At 43.7% G+C, this 19,047-nt stretch overlaps 1 pseudogene; it reads right to left on the bottom strand.

Annotated features, from left to right (window-relative positions):
• Nucleotides 1–9,798: 9,798 nt before the first annotated feature.
• LOC102844715 overlaps nucleotides 9,799–19,047 on the bottom strand; it is a 59,637-nt pseudogene continuing 50,388 nt past the window's right edge.

Here is a 19,047-nt window from a genome sequence, read left to right as displayed (position 1 = left end):
CAAAAAAAAAAAAAAAAAACAAAACCAAAACCCCAAACATTCAGATGGCAAACAAACACATGAATAAATGTTCAGACTCTCCAGCTATCAAAGAGATGCAAATCAAAACAACTATGATATAGCATCTCGCCCCAGCCACAATAGCAAAATTCAACAGTGCAGCAAACAACAAAAGCGGGTTAGGTTGTGGAGAGATTGGAACAATTATTCACTGCTGGTGGGAATGTAAAATGGTACAACCACTATGGAAGGCAGCCTAGAAATACCATTTGACTTAGCAATTTTACTACTACAAATATACTCTAAAGAAACCAGAGTCATGACTCAGACTTATGTTTGTTGCTCCATTATTCACAATAGCAAAGAAATGGAAGCAACCCATGGGTTCATAACAAACATCGATAGAAAAAACTATAGTACATTCACACAATAGAATATTATACAGCACTGTAAAACAAGGAACTCATAAAACATTACACAACAGGGGAGAGCCTGGAGGACATTATGTTGAGTGAAGTATCTCAGTCACAAAAGGACAAATACTACCTAACATTGCTGTTATAAAATAGGACCCACATGGGGGTGTTGTAAACCAAGGACATAGAAGAGACAGGGACACCAGGACTGAGAAAAAACAGAGAGCATAAAAGCAGGGGTAAACAGCTCAAAGACTGAAACCCTCAAGCTGAGTCTTTCTGTGGCTTTATTGAGAATCACTGGGAAATAAATCACAGAGAGAAATATTTTGCAAATGGAGCTGAGTCTTTCCCTGTTATTAACCTTATGTTTATCTCAGGAGGGAGGGGTTAGTAAATACAATCAAAGAATTGTGAATAGTCTTTAGGTCTGCCTTGGTGCTTGACCCCTGTTACCTGTCTCAGGGGGAATTCCAGATTGTATCCTGATATAGTATTTGGTTTATCATTAATATTTAGTTTGATATTTGGCTTCCCACATTGGGGGATTGGGGAGAGAATAGGAAAAGAGTGGGTATATAATGACCATTGCATTAGAACAGATGAGAGAACTATCTGAAAGGAATATATGATTAGACATTGTATGTATGACAACAATAAGAAGTGCATTGTGGAGGGGGCTTGGGGGAAGAAAATATGCAACAATGAATTTAAAAAATAATAAAAATCAGTTTGAGAAAATAGAAACCACTCACTTGTTCATGATGACCTTGTGTAGAACATAAGAATTGGCCACTATTACCTTATCTGTTCAGATACATATTGGATCTTTCCTAATTCCTTCCTTCCTCCATCCACCAAAATCTATGTGATTTTCCTCTCTTCCCCATTCTTGGTTCTCCCCGCTCCCTCCCCTTCTCTCTCTGGATTTCTATACGCATTACATTGGATATCTTTCCGTTTTAACAACAATGGTTTTATGCAGTATTTGTCCTATGGAATCTCTATGTTCAGATTTTTTTTTAAAAAAAAAACCCTTATTTTATACTGGTTTACATACAATGTCCATAAAGTTCATATACATTATTTTTCACATCAGACCTTTCCCCTTCCCTTCACCAATCCCTCCCTCTACCTATCAAATTGTGCAACCCTACATTTAAGACATACCTTCCCCTCCTTGGATCCTCATACATGCTCTATAATAATGGTCCTATACAATATTTGTCTTTATGAGACAGTTAGTTTACTTAGCAAAGTGCTCTCCAGTCCCTCCCATGTTAGGTAGTAATTTATAAAATCATTGCTCCTGCATACTTCATAGTATTCCATACTGTGAATGTATCATAATTTCTTAATCCATTTCATTGTAGCTGGGCATTTGGGCTGTTTTCCATGTTCTTGTGATGGTGAATAATGCTTCTGTGAACATCGGTGTACAAGTGTCTGTGCCACAATTCTCAGTTTCTCAGGGTATATTCCAAGCAATGGAATAGCTGGGTTATATGTAATCTCTATTTTCAGCTTTTTGAGGAAAGGCCAGAGTGCCTTCCAGAGTGGTTGTACCATTTTACAATCCCACCAAAAACATATGAGTTCCTATCTCACCACATCCTCTCCAACATTTATTACTTGCTGGCCTGCTAAACGTTGCCACTGCTACTGGGGTAAGATGGCAGGTTTCAACTGGATTTGGTAACGTGCAATTCATATGCCTGATTTGCTATTAGAGGTACAACACTAAATTATCAGTCTGCTGTATTTGAGGAATTGAGAAATACAGCACTTGTCTATCAGTTTCTTGTGGTGAAATAACTTGTGGGTTACTGTGATGCTGAAAGTAATGCCACTGCTGTGTCAAATGCCACAAGGATCACCATGATGAACACGTTTTAGTCACACTCCCAAATTAAAATAGACTAGGAAGCAGGATTGACCATCCACTTCTTAAATATCAGGCCTCTGACAACTTTATGAACAGTAAAGAAACATGGATACTTATAGCATTAGAAGTAGAATCCAGATTGGAAGTCAATAAAAATGAGGAAAAATAGTGTCAAACATTCTTTAATATTTACAAACATGGAATATACCAAGCATGAATGCTGGAAAACTAGAAGTTGTGAAAAATTAGATGGAATGCATAAATGTTGACATTCTAGTCACTAGTGAGATGCAGCTATAGACTGGCTTTGGCCACTTTGAATCAGATAATCACAGACCATACTACACTGGGAATGAAAAACAGAAGAATAGGTTTGTACTCATAGTGAAAATTCAATTTCTAATTAAAATTAATTAGTCATAGTCCATTTCAAATTCTATCCTGATGTATTATGTTGTGATAGGATATTATCTATATACATAAAAGGAAAAATCTGTTAATACAACTACTATTTAAATATATGCTCCTATAGCTAAAGTACACACAATTAATTGTGCTCATGCAAAATCCATGCCTAGACCAAGAAGTTGTGCAGAGCAAGGGAACACTGCATTGTTTAAGCTTAAGAAGAGAGTGCATCAGGGTTGTAGTCTCTCTCCATACCTATTCAATTTATATGCTGAGCAAATTATTTGAGAAGCTGGACTCTGTGAAGAAGAATGTGGCATCAGGATTGGAGGAGACTCACCAATAACTGGCATTATGCAGATGACACAACCTTGTTTGCTGAATGTCAGGAGGTCTTGAAACACTTGTAGAGAATCAGGGAATACAGCCTTCAATATGGATTGCTTCTCAACATCAAGAAAACACCCTTGGTACCAGTAGTCAAGAAATCAGGAGATATGTTGCACTGGGAAAGTCTGCAATCAGAGACCTCTCTAAATTATTGAGGAGCAATGATGTAAGTTTGAGGACTAAGGTGTGTCTGATTCGGGCCATGGTCTTTTGAATCACTTGCTATGCACCTAAGAACTGGAGAATGAATAAGGATGACAAAAGAAGAACTGATGTCTTTGAGTTGTGGTGTTGGAGAAGAGTACTGAACATCTCATGGACTGACAAAAGAACAAATACATCTTGGAGAAAGTGCTCTTTGGATATGATCGCTTCAGGCATGTTGCTAGGAGAAGCTATTCCTTAGAAAGGGACATCATGTTTGGAAAGGCAGAGGGTCAGTAAACACCTTCAGCCAGGTGAACTGACATGGTGACTACTGTTATAGACTCTAGTCAGGAAGTGTGAGTGAGGATGGCACAGGATAGAACAGGGTTCAGATCTGTTGTTCATAGGGTTGCTATGAGTCATGCTCTACTCAGTGGTACCTAACAATAAAAACCTCTAAAGTCTATTGTCCACTTTGGTGTGTGGAGTGGCCCCAAGGCCAGGTTCCTCTACTGAAGCAGTTTCTCTCCAGGAGTGTGGTGGTTCTCTCCCTCCCCCACACCTCAATGTGCAAGTTCTGGGAGTGATTATCTCACGTGTTTGTAGCCCCTTCTCCTGAACTCTTTTTCTCTTTGGACTGTGAAGTGGTGAGGCCAGGTCCTTAACTGAAACAATTTTTCTCTAGAGGGATTACAGGCAGCTCCCTCCCTAGCTCTTCAATCAATATGCTGGCTTTGTGAGTGAGTCTCTTACCTGACTGCAACCCTCTCTTCTGTCCTTGGTCAGCCAAGTAACGTGGTCAGGTTCTTCAGCTCTTCACCATTTTCTCTAGTGCTTCTGGAGAAAGGTCCTTTCCTCTAACGCCTGTTAGCTGGGGTGCACATGCGGAAAAGCAGGATAATGTCCCAGATGAGGGCAATGTCTTGCCGGATGCTGTATGTTTGTGCTCTCTACTTGGTCTGAGGGTTGAAGGCTGAGGGCCCGCAGCAGGGGTGGGCTATGATGTGGTCTCCTTTAAGCTCAGGAGTGTCTACGGCATCTTGGTGGAAGTTGGAGTCCATTGCTTTTTTTTTTAACGTAATTATTGAAAAACCAAAAATTTTTACTACTTCCTGACCATCTCACAACATTTCATTTGCATTTTTCTCATTGTATTTTCCTTACACTTCCTTCATCTGCTTCACCACTCAGAGATTACTCCTTGTGTTATGTATACTTGAAAGCTCACTTACTCACCATGCATTATACTGTTTTCCTTAAAATTGTCACCTATTCTGAGTACAGTTTATAAGTGTCTATAAATTCTTAACACCAATAGTAGATGTTGCTATAATAATTTTCATTCTGTGAAGCTTGTCCTTTATATTTTCTCAACAGAGGATTCACCATTTTAATCCTTTAAAACAGTAAAAGTACCTCACATTTTCTTTCTTTAATAAGATTATTTAAAACAAAGGAAAATTGGCTCACATTTTCTTTCTTTAATAAGATTTGGTATGTTATTCAAATGGCTGAACATGGTATTGTTGGAAAGTCTGATTTCAATTTGATGTTTCATTTATTCAATTATTTTTTTAGCCTGAATATAAGAATATGATTTAAAAAAAGAGCAATCCAACAAGAAGTAAAAAGATCTTTTACTGTCGTTTTTTATAGAAGTATACTGAGCAGCTTAATATTTCATTCTGCTATTTCTACACAAATTGTTCAGAAACACTGGAAACATTCTACACCATGAATGAATATTTTCATTCTTTCCTTCCTAATTTTTCCATTAATCTAGTTTTCCTGTCCAATATATTTGCAACTTTGCTTTAATTATTGACAATTTTGTCTCATAGGTGATTTGGAAAAGGACCACACCAGTTCTAGCTGGCATACACCATCATTTGGGCCAATTTGTTAATGAACTTCAAGGTGACCTCAGCAGCTCATTTCTGTTCATGGTATCAAGAGTCACCAAGGGGCACAGTCCTGAGCAGCCCTCTAGTTTTAACCAGTAACGTAAATGTGGTATTTGGGGTGGTGGTATCTGTTAGCTTCTGCTCCCCATTATCCCTGTTAGAGTCCAGTTATGGGAGGTCTGACTAGAATTACAGGAAGTGAGGCCTGGCATCACCTAGTCCTTCTGCTCTCAGGGTGTGTGCAGTCATGATTTGTTCTAGACTCATTTCCCCTTCCTTCTTTGCTCTAAATGAGGAGATACAAATATTTATTTCTTAGCTGCTGTGCACCAACTAGAGCATAGAATATGACTTTAAAGAAAGCAGTGAGAATTCAATTCACTGAGCTGTTTCATGAGACTATGCTTCTAATACTTTGAACTCAACAGACAAATTCCATTGAGTTATATGTCAGAAGAATGCATAAATGTTCCCCAATGTAATTTAGTATATGGATGAACAAGTGGAAATAATGTCATAGAAATACATCCCCCTATTCATAACACATATTGTAAATAGGGTTTTCAGAGGCCTGCTATTTCGGAAGTGGATGGCCAATCCTTCTTCCTAGTCTGTCTTAACCTGAATGCTCAAATTCAGAGAAGTATCTGACAGAAAAGCATTTTGTGGGAAAAAGCAGATGAAAGATATTTCCCCAACTGTGGAATTAACCAATAGTTTCAGTATTGTCCCAGCCCTTGACACAAGTGCCTTGACCCACCCATTTCCCTGCTCCACCATCCACCAGCATCCCCTTCCTCCCCCACCCACTCCCTTCAACACCTATCTCCCGTTGACTGAGGAGGACCTAAAGCACTTGCTGCAGAAGGTCAAGGACTGCAGCCTTCAATATGGATTGAAGCTCAATATAAAAAAAACCAAAGATTCTCACCACTGGACCAATTGGCAGCATCAGGATGGATGGTGAAGAGATTGAGATTGTTCACAGTGTAAGTCAACACTCTTGGCACCAGCAACCAGGAAATTAAAAGACATATTGTGATGGGCAAGTCTTGCTGTTAGAGTCCTCTCCAAAGTACTGAAGAGCAATAGCATCCCTCTGGAGACTAATGTGCATCTGATACAGGCCATGGTCTTTGCAATTACTTGCTATGTGTCAGAGAGCTGGACAATGACTAGAAAGGATAGAAGGAAAATTGAGGCCTTTGAGCTGTGGTGTTGGAGAAGAGTACTGAATATACCATGGACTGCTAAGAAAACAGTTTCATCCTAGAGATGGTTAAGCCAGGCTGCTCCTTTGAGGCAAAGATTCTGAAGTTTCGTCTGACGTACTTTGGACATGTTGCAAGGAGGGACCAGTCCTTGGAAAGGGACATCATGCTTGAGAGGATGGAGGGATGGTGCAGGAGAGGAAGGCCCTCTATGAGGTGGATTGATTCAGTGACTGGGGTAATCAGGATAGATGTGTTGGAGACAGTGAGATTGGCACAGGATAGGGCAGGGTTTAGGGCTGTTGTACATAGGGTCACTATGAGTCGCAGGTGACTCAACAGCACATAACAATAACACACACACACACACACACACACACACACACACACACACACACAGTGTTTGCAACCAGGCGCTCAAGTATAGCATGAGAGTGAAAATAGAAAAGGAAAGGACATTGCATATGATCTAATTAATTATTCATGTGTGGTATTTTGAATTTTTACTTTTAAATATTCAACTGGTTAGTATAGCTTTTCTTCATTCTTTTTGTTTCTTCTCCAGAAGGTATTCATGTCAGGACTCACTAACACAACACTTCCTCAGAAAGCTTCTCCTAAAGCCAGTTTTCCATTAGTTACTTTAGTCTTAACAATAACTTGTTACATAAGTTGTAATAAGCATGCTTTAAAATTATGCATCAGAAAACAAAAAACCAACAGTAGCAAAAGTTTCTCTGAGGGAAGGTAGTGCTGGCAGCTGTATACTTAGGAGCTAAGCTGCCAGCCCAGAGGCAAGTGGTTGGACTTCACTAGCCACTTCTTGGGAGAAGGATGGACAGTCTCCTCTCATACAGTTTATAGCCTCTGAAAACCCACTAGAAGGTCAGTTATGAGTTGAGTCTGACTCAATGATAATATAACAACAACAACAGGGAGTTCTTAGCATTATACTATGACTCAGTTCATTGTCATCAAGTCAGAGAATAAATTCCAGTGTCTGCAGGACACACCCCTCAGGAGCTACCGCTCAAAAGGGAGCGACATAATGTAAGTGTGAGGTTTACCTGAAGTGGAGCAAGGAAAAGAAAGACTAAAAGTAACATTTTATTTTTCACTATGCTTCTGTATGGAGTATTTGTCTTGATTGCTTGTAATTAAATTTGATGTTGTCAAAGAAATGTTCAACATAACTGAAAAATTGTTGCAACTCAATATATATTGAATTTAGTGTTTTCCATATCTAAATACACAGAGCATATATGAAGAGAGGTGAGGCAAGATGACAGGACTCCAGAGCCCACATCAGCTATGTTCAGTAAGGCCCCCACTTTGGGGTTAGTGTGACTCTAAAGCGCTAAGGATAAAGCATCAAGGCCGGGCTTTGAATTAGAAATACACAATACATACAGGTAGAGCATGGTGATCTAGGCTCCATTCAAAGCAGGACTTTGAATTAGGAATATGTACAGGTAAAGTGTGATGATGCAGGTTCCATTCAAGATCACCACGATAAAGTAAGAATTGTAATAAAATGAGTCATACAAGTTTCTGTTGTGTAAGTGTTGATGCAATATCATTATGAAATGGCTAGAAATATTATGACGCTTGCTAAAATGTGACAAAAAGTAACCACATACTGTTGGAAAGACAGTGCTGACAGACTTTTCAATATGGACTTGCTGCAAACTTTAGCTTGTGAAAAATATAGCACCTGTAAAGAATAATCAGGTATGGTATGCCTGTGTACACATAGCTCAACCCAGCAATGTGTGCCTGTGTGACACTAAAGTGTTCCCTCCACCCTCAGCTTCCAATCCCTATGATTTTATTTGGTAGGGACCTTATGCTAGTTTGCAGATGAGAGGATGGAAGCGCAGCAAGGGTAAGTGATATGGTCAGTGGGGACCCCAGCTATGAATAAACAGGGCTGACTCCAGACTGAACCTGAAGCCCTTGGCCTTGCACTTCCATGTGGCCCACAGGTCCTCTCAGAAATGAGGAAGATAAATCTCTTTCAAGCTGGCTTCAGTTGTACCTTCACAGCCACAGAGAAGCCCTCCCACCCATTGTTAGGGTAGGACCTGTGGAAATTTACAAAAGAATGAGGCATGGGCTCTGCAGATCTGCAGATCAAGTCAGTGGTTGAATACACCCACTGCTGCTTGGGAGACAGGGGTGCCAGTCTGCTTTCATAAGACTGCATCCTCAGAAACCTTAAGGCATGGGTCTGCTCTGTCCTACAGAATTGCTATGAGTTAGAACCACCTCAAAATCAGTGGGCTTGGCTTTTTAAAAAACTGCAATTGTGATGAAATTACAATTTCACACAGTGCCAATTGGCAACATCATTTTAGATGGAGAAGATATAGAATTGTCAATGATTTCATCTTGCTTGAATGCACAATCAATACTCTTGGCACTAGCAGTCAGGAAATCAAAAGATGCATTACACTGAGGAAGTCTACTGTCAGAGACCTCTCAAAAGTGCTGAAGAGGAGTGATGTCAGTTTGAAGACTGAAGTGCACCTGATATAAACCATAATCTTTTCACATACTTGCCATGCAGCTGAAAGTTGGACAGTGAATAAGGAAGACAAAAGAATAATTGATACCTTTGAACTGTGTTGTTTGAGAAGAGTGCTGTATGGCCCATAATCTGCTAAAAGAACAGATTTAAATGTCTTAGAAAAGGTGCAGTAAGGGAGCTCCTTGGAGGCAAAGAGAATGAAACTCCATCTCACATACTTTGAGCATGTTGTTAGGAACAGCCTGTCCTTGGAGAAGGAAATTATGCTTGCAAAAGTGGAGGGTCAGCAAAAGAAGGAAGAACCTCAAGATGGGTTGAGCTGGTGAGCTCAAGTGTGTTAGAGATGATGAAGATGGCACCAGATTGAACAGAGTTTGGAGCCATCATTCATGGAGTTGCTACGACTTAACAGTCCACTTGATAGCTCTTAACAACAACATATTTAATAACAGCATTTTCCTTCAGTTTTAAGAAACACTGTGTTTATAAGTTTTTGTACAAAAACTTACTCCTTTACCACACTTCCTATTGTTGTTAAATAGCCATATTTTATTCATGTAATGTTGTAATACAGTATTAATTATAAGAATAGCAAAACATTATATAAAATAAACAGAAAGGTTCTATATGGCCATTGAAAGACTTTATCCATGTGCAGGCATCTGTACAGAAGTGTGTTGGGCCATCTCTCAGTGGACTTTCTTCTCACTTCTTTGACCAAGCCCAGGGAGAACTCACAGTAGGCACACATAGGCAGTGTCTCCACATCCACATCCTGATCACTCAAGAACAGGTGAGGCTGGTCCACAGGCCAGGGGAACACAGAGACCCAGCAGACAGACACTGTCCAGGTAGAGTATGCTAAAGGGGGAGACAGCTTCTCTGGGTTTGCAGCTGGGACTCCGGATCAGGCACTATTTTCAAAGTTAGGGTTCTTTGGGTAAATATCTCTGGATGAAAGGCTCAGAATCTCATCCAGGGAAGGGCCTTCATCCTTTGGAGCAATCTTAGCCTCAAACATTTGCTGCAGCAGGGCATCCACAGTCCTATACTCTAGAAGGGAGGGCATGGGCTAGTGGGACCTTTCTAGGGTGCCCAACCCAGGCTGAGCTCGGCTTTCCCAAAGGAGCCAGGCTGTGATCACAGTAACAAAGTCAAGTGGCCATTGAGAGGATGGATGAAAAAGCAAGGAAAGGATGAGTGTAAACTGATCCCATGGAGTCTGCTGGCCTTGAAGACTCTGGGGACCAAAGTCCTCATTGAAGAGTGTTGGGAGGATGGGGACCATGTCAGGCTGTGTGCTCACATCCCACCACCTGGAACCCATCCTTCCCCCTCAGTCTAGGCTGACTGTAGGGCACCTAAGCTGGAGTTCAGAGTGAGGTCCACACCAGTTGAGGTTGGGTCAATCCTTAATTGATTGAGGATTAATTCATAACTTAGAAAATAGTGGCCATGGGTCCCCCTGTCCCAGGCATACCAACAGGCTCTGAGAGAACTCTGGAGAACAAGACAGACATGGGTCCAAACCACATGAAGCTTCATGGCTGAAGGAACACAGATGGGTGGTGGCCAGTCACCTGACTACCAATGTACAAGGGATAAGAGTTGAATGGAGGGGAAGGGGCTGGCAGTGGGGGAAGGGAGATGCTGATCTGAGGGACTGCTGCTCAGAACCTGCTCTGAGGGAGGGGACTGTGCTCTGTAAAGGGGGCAGAGTGAGCAGGTAGGGCAGCATTAGTCACACCAGCCTCAAGAGCAGATGGAGCAAGGGTGCCCATGGAATGGAAAGGCCAGCACAGTGCAGAGCCATGGGTTGTGGGGAAGGAAGAACTGTTGAGGGGAACCAGTGGGTGAGCCCTGAACGCAGTGGCCAGGGGCCCATCTCTATCCACAGAAGATTTGATGTGCATTCTGACTTTTCCCCTGGCTACTCCGTACCTCAGCTGCTGCAGTGAGGGAGATGCTCTGGAGGGACATTCTCGTTGGCCTTGACTTACTTTTTGAGGCAATCCTGAAGTAGGCTCCTCTCAAGGACTTCTTCTTTCCATTTGCTTCATCCCATCTGAAGGTGTTGTCTGTGGCATCCATGTTTTCCATGAGCTTCCCATCCTGTTCCTCCTCCCTGCAGACAGGACAGACAAAGTGAATATGGTCACTCAGCCGCACAATCACTGGCCAGCGTGTGCAGCACATGCCTCCGCTTGGCCAGGACAGCGAGCACGGGGACAGGCTGTGTGCCCTGGGTACTAATGGGTTCCACACAGCCACAGTCTTTAATGGGCATTTTCCTTCTGTCAGTCACAGGGAGCTGGCTACTCACTCTCTGACTCCCACTCCAAGTTTGTGAATCTTCTTCTCGATGGCTGTCTCCACTTCACTCTTTTCTAATGAGTAGGCCACAAAAATGCCTCCAAGATGAATGCTATAAAAATACTAGAAAAGAGTAAGAGGCAGAGGGTGTTAGGGCCAGCTAGGCAGTGTGGGAGGATGGCCCCAAAGAACACTCAAGCCCACATTAAAAGGCAGGGTGTATGGTTGCAAAGAAACTGTTGCATAAGAAGAAGTGTAGGAAGCCATCCTGAGTACATGCAGCCGCCACCCCTGTCCATCTCTGGGACTATGCCTACCTCTTAAATCAGCACCTGTAAATCAACACCTTGGGGCATGCCCCTCCCTCTCTTTTGTAAACTGATAACCTAGGGCTGGGTTCCCTGGCAGCCCAGCCTCCTCCGCTGCCTATTTATAGCAGAATTCATCGAATAAATTTGGGCTTGATCAGGATTCTTTGTCTTGCCCCAATCTCTCGTGTCCCTGCTCCTCTTTTAATCCACACAGGTTCCACTCTAGAACATGTATGAACCTGCAGGTCGGTTTCAGCTGGTGGTTACAGAGAAGGAAGCAAGACCACCCTCCGAGTTGGCTTATCTGCAAAGTCACTCTCCTCCATCCTACTGGACCAGTGACTATTAACAAAGACATCACTAAGGCAACGGGGAGGTCAAATAGCTGTTGGGAGACAATTCCTCATGATTACCTTATGTTTTGACTTGAGTCCTGTGAGCAAAGACATATCTAGATAATTTGTTGTTATATATTATCCAGCCAGAACTTACTCAACAGCTGACCTCAAGTTGGTTTTCAGAGGATGGAAATTATATGGGAGGAGATTGTCCACCTTTCTCTGTGGAGCACCTGGCAGATTCAAACCACACACTGTTGGGTTGTCAGCACAACTCCTTACCACTAGGCCACCAGTGCTCCCAAAGTAACTTGGGATATAGAAGATATTTTCAGGATAGAGAAGCTTTGGAGATGTCTCCATTTCCAAGATGGTCCAGGGTAACAAAGATAATACCTCCTCCCTCCTCCTCAGAAGAGAGGTTGAGGGTTCACCTATTCCCCAGTATTGGAATAGATCAGGCAAAGGCTGGACAGCAGTTCCGCAAGGATGTCTTAGAAGTGATTTAATCTCTGTGGGCAAGGTAAGGAGATTGATCCTGACTGTGGGTTCTTTCTCATTTAAACTACTTGTAAAATGATGATATGGATGTTGGGAGATGCTACCAACACAGGCAAAACCAGGAGCCCTCCCTCCAGGGCCACAGTATCCAGCAGGGAGGGTGAGACTGCTCACAGCCTACACCGTGGAGGAACAAGAGAAGATTTAGGAAGGAGATGCAAATGGTTATGGGACTCTGAAGTGGAGCCAGAACTTCCTTCATGGCAGGGGTAAACTCACTTTATGATGAGGATGACAACGACGATGTGGAACACTTTGAAGTACAGCTTTGCCACCTGGTGCGTGACCAGAGCAAAGCCACCTGCAATGAATACAAAGTAAAGGACCAAGGTGGAGAAGCAGGCTGCTCCTGAGCTTTGCGACGCTATCATCCAACCCTTTTCCCTCAGGCAGATTTCCATGTCCCCTGGCCCCCTTCAGGGTGCACGCAGCCCCATCATGAATCCAACTACCACTGCAGAAAGGATATTGTGCGGTTCACCACCGTAAGCTCCATCAGCACGATGAATGAAGAGGCCAGGTCGTTGAAGTTGTTCTTACAGTATCTGTCTTGGGCAAAGGCTGAGTCTTTTAAGACTGCATTCCCACACACCAGAGCATCAGCAGAGCTGACATTTGCACCAAGGAAGCGGACTTTGCCATGGAACACCTCCATCCCAATGATTGCAAACACATAGTAGACCACCTAAGATTGGACATTGGCATAAGTGGTGGCCACACCGAGCCGCAGCATCCCAGACACAGAGCAAGCAAAAAGGCAAGGACACTGGTCTGCACTTGTCAACAATTACCAAGGAGGGTGGCTTTCTCCAACCAAGGGCTCAAAGCCACGTCAGGAACAGGATCAGGAATGCAGTGGACCCCTCGGCCAGTCTGCCAGAACCTACAGAAGGACAAAGGGACAGCAGGACCATACACTGACTCCTCAATGGATTTTATTTACAAGAAAACCCAATGGCTGCCAGCAAGTCAGTGGACTAAATAAGCAATTAAAAACAGCAACCACTATTCCTGTACCTATTGCCAGTCAACTCGATTTCATCTCACAATGACGCCATGGGACAGAGTAGAGCCACCCACTGGGGGTTCCAAGGCTGTAAACCTTTATGAGAGCAACTGGTCTCATCTCTCCCAGGCAGCAGCTGGTGCCTGTGAATCTCCGTCACTGCAGATAGCAGTCCGATGGCAAACTGCAAATCACTACCTATGAGCAACAGCAACCCTACGCCAGGGTTCTGAAGCTGGGGATCTTAACAAGAAGGGAGTGCCCATTTTCCTCCTGCAGAGGCTGGTGGCTTCAAACCCCTGAAGACACATGCCTTTTCGGTTAGCAGTATGGCATACTACAGATGACATAACCTTCAAGTTATACCTTCAAGTCAGAACTGATGCACAGCTGAGCCCGCTGTGGGTTCTCAGAGGCTGTAAACCAAGTCAGAACCGATGCACAGCTGAGCCTGCAGCAGGTTTCTCAAAGGCTGTATATCATTGGGGTGGAGCCTGCCTGTCCTCCTGTCTGATCTGTCCTAGGTTGGCAGTGCATCACCAGAAGGGAGGGGTTGAAAATGCATTCTACATTGTTTTTTTAATTTTTTTTAAAAGATAGCACAGCTGCCAAAGATATAAAGGTAAAAGAAAATAAAACTCTAACGACCTAGAAACAAAGTATGCTGAGACATAAGTATGACATAAAATCTAGGAGCTGTAAAATTTACAATTTTTATGCAATTTAAAAAATGTAACCTTTTGTGTTAGAAAAACCAGTAAAAACAAGGAAAATTACCTACATTTTATACAAATAGTTCCTAGTTGGCACAGTCAGCTAGGACGCAGGACAGCCTTCTACAGACAATAAAAGAGGAACACTCCGCCTGGTCCCAGGCCAATATTGTGATCCAACTTACTAAAAGCCCATTTCTCTATTAGGAAAAAAATTCCTACAAATCATGTATGACGTGAATAGGTCAAGGATATGAATACACTGTGTATCAAAACCCAACCATGAATAGCCAACAGAACTTGGATATAGGTTCAGCCCTCCCTAATATATAAAAGAACACGTCAAAACAACAGGATGCCATTTCTCACCTATAAAGTGGTGGATGGGTTTTTGTTTTGTACTGTCGAATCATAGCTGAACCTGCAGCGGGTTTTCAGAGTCAGTAAATCACAAGGGAAGGAATGCCTTGGTGGATTCAAACCACATAACTCTGGGTTGACAGTGCAGCTCCTTGCCACTAGGCCACCAGAACTCACTACGGGGGTAGGTGGAAATGTTTAATACCGTTCAGTACGAGAGATGGCACTCCACACAGTTGGAGGAGGCTCTCAGAACACGACTCTCAGGATACAAGCTGCACCATGTACCTGAGTTTCGCAGCTGTCATGGTAATTCCACTACAGGGTAACCTCTGGTGTGTCAGGTTTTTCAGTGACTGACTTTGCAGCATAAACCCCTAGTCTTTGTTCCTTCAGTGACTCGAACCACCGATTTTCAGTTACAAGCTGAGGACTTGGCTGGCCAAGGGCCCCACAGTTGTTCAGTGGCAGAAATCTTGCTTCCTGGTGAGATACCTGGGTCATGACCACTGCACCCCACACAGAGCCACCACCTACCACCAGAAGCTTGCAATGTGGCTATGTGCTGAATAGCATTCAGCAGGACTTCACATTAACATAGTGGATTACAGACCCAAAGGAAGGCCAGGTGGTCCACTTATGGAAGTCTGTGAGGCCGTGTCCTCACTCTGAGCAGAAAGGGAAGCGGTGCGGGAACAGGTGCAGAGCATGTGCTTCCTCTACAGACACCATGAAGAGGCCCCCAGTGCTCCTGAGCAGAGCCAGGACGCGGGCGTGGCTGGAATGTCGGTGGGGCCTGCCTTGAGTGAGCGTGGCTGGGATATGGGTGGGGTCTGGGTGTGGGCGGGGCAGGGGCGGGGCTCGAGGGCCTGAGAGTCTTTTGCGGGCAATGCTCGGATCACTGCACCAGTAACAAACGTTCACACTCACACTGTCATATTAACTCACCCTCACATTCATACACATTCACACTCGCACTGTCATACATGCTCACATTCATATTAACACACACAGTCATACACGGCGATCACACACACACACTCCTACACATTCACACACACACACACACTGTCATACTTGCTCATCCTCACATTCACATTCACACACACACTCACACTGTCATACATGCTCACATTCATACACATCTCTATTAGCACACACACTGTCATACATGCTCACCCTCACGTTCATACACATTTACACTCACACTGTCTTAATGGCAGTCACACTCACACTCATACACACACACACACTGTCATACATGCTCACCCTCATGTTCATACACATTCACAGTTACATATACACTATCATTCACAGTCACATTTACATTCATACACATCCCCCTGCACACACACACTCTCATACATGCTCACACTCACACACTGACCATCCTAACCCTTCATGCTTATGTCTACTTGCTCACCCATTACTAAGCAGTCAGATCCTCAGTGAGTTTATAATTATTGTGTGTTCACTACAGCAGTAAACATTCTTTAACTCAAGTGTTCCTGACGTTTAAAAAAAAAACTCCTTGATATTTTGTTAAAATAGTTACTAGAATCCAGCTCAAATTTATTTACTTACTCTCCCTTTCCTTTCATTACTTAAAATGAAGTTTTTAAAGAGTTGTGAAGAAGTCCTTTATTGAACACAGAACAGCAGTGAAAACGGCCACTTACCAAGACAAGTCCACCAAACATGAGCATGGTGGGACCGATGTTGATCAGGGTGGTCACTATAACCCGAAATCTAGGAGAAAGCAAGGTTTCTGAGGCAAAGGAAGAGGGTAGATGTGAATGAAAACAGGAGCCAACCTAGTATGTGTTAGCTTAATGTCTTGTCTCGTCCAGTCCTTTGCTGAACCAGCCCAGCCCTCGGCAAGTGAGTGAACTCAGAGTGAGCCTATCTTGAGTTTCCAAGGCTTAAGTCTTTATGAAAAGAGACTGGCCCTTTTTCTCCCATGGAGCACCTAGAGGATTTGAACTGCTGACCTTTTGACTAACAGCTCAATCTGTAACACACCACACTCCAATTCTATGTCAGTGTTTAACTGTTTCTGTAATTTTCCTTTACAATGTTGTACTGTCTAGTGAGGGAGACTCTTGCAGCATCTCCTGGATTAAGCAAGGCAATCTTGAAAGTGTGTGAAAGCTAATTACAAAGCCTGAGTGGAGTATGTGGTTAAGAGCTGGACCACTGACCCAAAGGTTGGCCATATGATCATGTTCAGAGGAAGAGAGGCCTGGGGGTCAGCTTCTGAACGGTCACAGTGTTCAAAACCCTGTGGAATGCTGTTCTGCTCCTCAGGCATGGGACCCAGGAGTGAGGACTGACTCTACAGCCAGGTTGGGTTTTTTTCTCTTTTGCTTTTCAGAGATAAAATATAAACAGGGATGGAGGCTGAAAAGGAGTCAGCTTCATCTACTTTCCTTCTCCACCTTTGATCCATCAAAACCAAGCCTGTCCAAAGGGTGACAACTGAGCACTGTACCAGGCTATGGGAGGGTCCTAGAGTCTGCAGAAGACCCTGGGGTGGGGCTTCTCTGGGTTGGGGGTCAGGGTCAGACTCCGGAGCTTGCACCTTCCTAGCTGTGCACCATTAGGAAAGATACTCAACCTCCCTGAGCTCAGTGTCATCATTGGTAAACTAGGGGTAATACAGTTCTCCATGTCAAAGGTTGTTGTTTGGTGGCATCATGTTGAGTATGACTCATGTCGACCCTATGAACAATGGACCTGAATCCTGTCCTATCCTGTGCAACTCTTATCTGTGACACTCTTGAGCCCATTGCTGCAGTCACTGCGTCAGTCCATCCTGTGGAGGGTCTTTGTCTTCTTCACTGACCTTTCCAAGCATGATATCCTTCTCCAAGGACTGGTCCCTCTGAACAACAGGCCCAAAGTATGTGAGCTGAAGCTTCACCATCCTCTGCATCTAAGGAGTACCCCATCAAAGGTTGTTGAAGGATGTAATGAGACAGGCTCAGTACAGGTGCCTGGCAAGTGGCTAGTTCTCAGTAAGATGAGCTGTCCCCGTAACTCCTGTTATGCAGTCAGAACCCTAACTGAGTAGGAGCAGTTGGAGCCACAGATGAGCATGACAGATGGCAACATCTCTGCTTTCAGGGTCCCACCATGTGCACACTCTGCACCCCTCTTCCAAGGCTTCCTCCTGTCCCCTGACACCTTGTGAGAACCCCAGCTCTTTGATACAGCCACTCCAGGCTCACAGTTAACGTGTCTGAAGCAGAGGCAGGAGTAGGAGCCACAGTGGGCAGCCCCATGGCCAGCACATTCCTGCGCCAGCAGCCCTACCTCTGAATGCTCACAATGACCCTTAGGAGCCAGAGGATCCTCAGCACCAAGACGATGTCTAGGATCTGCTGGCTGTTGTATTTTCTTGCTGGAAACAGAAAATAATAATTTAACTGTTAACTCTCTGGAGCAGGGCAATGATTCTGAGCAGTAAGGAAACCAGCTCTGCCCGGGATCTTTACTACCCCCAGTCAGAGGCTAATCAGAGAACATGCCCTTGAGCCCTCCCTCCTTAGCCCAGTTTCAAGGAGTAGGGAGTGGGCCACTTGACTTCTTAACTTAGAATCAACACCAGGAAGTGAATGTGGATCCAGCTCTGCAGGAGAATATGCTCCAATGAGTTGGACCCTCTCCAGCATTCATTTCATGGAGATACAGCTAGAGGCTGCATTGCAGTTAAACAACCATTCTGCTTGTCTACAGGAAGGAGTGTGGGGGGGTGGAGGGTGAAGAAGGCAGAGAAATTGAGGTGGACAGAGGACAATGCACAGGGTTCCATTTGTTCCTGGATTCAATTAAATGAGGCTGGCAGTAGGGGAAATGTATGAGGGTTCAGCCCTGACCAAGGGCCAGCTTACATAGTGGAGATGACGGAGGACTGTACCTGATGGATGGCTACAAACAAAATCTCTAAAACACAGCTAAATGCAAGTAAGGCTGCCATGCCATCATGACTTTCAGGGGAGAAACTCTCTTGAAAACGTGGAACATTTTTAATAACTCTTGTACAGCCCACCTCCTCACCCCAGTGTCCCAACAATCCACAGAAAATGTACAGCAAAGACCACTGATAAAACATGTGGTACTGGGAGGGGGGAAGCAATGAGCCAGGGTCACTGACCTGACTAGATGGTGGCATTGGACACAGTGGCTACCAGAGCTGCCAGGATAATCAGTGTACCAAACCTAGCAGAGGAAAAGTGGTCAGTCACAGGCTAAGTGGACAAGCCACCATGCTCAGGACGTGAAGAATCCTAAGCTAATGTCTAGTCTGACACTGTCTAGCATTTACCCAGTCATTAAAAAGGAGGAAAAGGTGATGATTGAATACAACACACAGAACTACTAAACTGCACATGCGAAGTATGTTGAAAAGGCAAACTCTTTGTTACATTTATATGTTGTTGTGTGCTGTTGACTCAGAACTGACTCACAGCTGATCTTCCAGTGAGTTTACAGAGGCTGTAAATCACATGAGAGGAGACTGTCCAATTTTCTCTATACATATATTTACTTTAT

The sequence above is a fragment of the Elephantulus edwardii genome, unplaced genomic scaffold, assembly GCF_000299155.1.
Source record: "Elephantulus edwardii isolate Elephantulus edwardi_28Jun2011 unplaced genomic scaffold, EleEdw1.0 scaffold00241, whole genome shotgun sequence".
NCBI lineage: Eukaryota > Metazoa > Chordata > Mammalia > Macroscelidea > Macroscelididae > Elephantulus > Elephantulus edwardii.
Note: the sequence above shows the minus strand (reverse complement) of the source record. Positions and strands in the feature narration are given on the sequence as shown.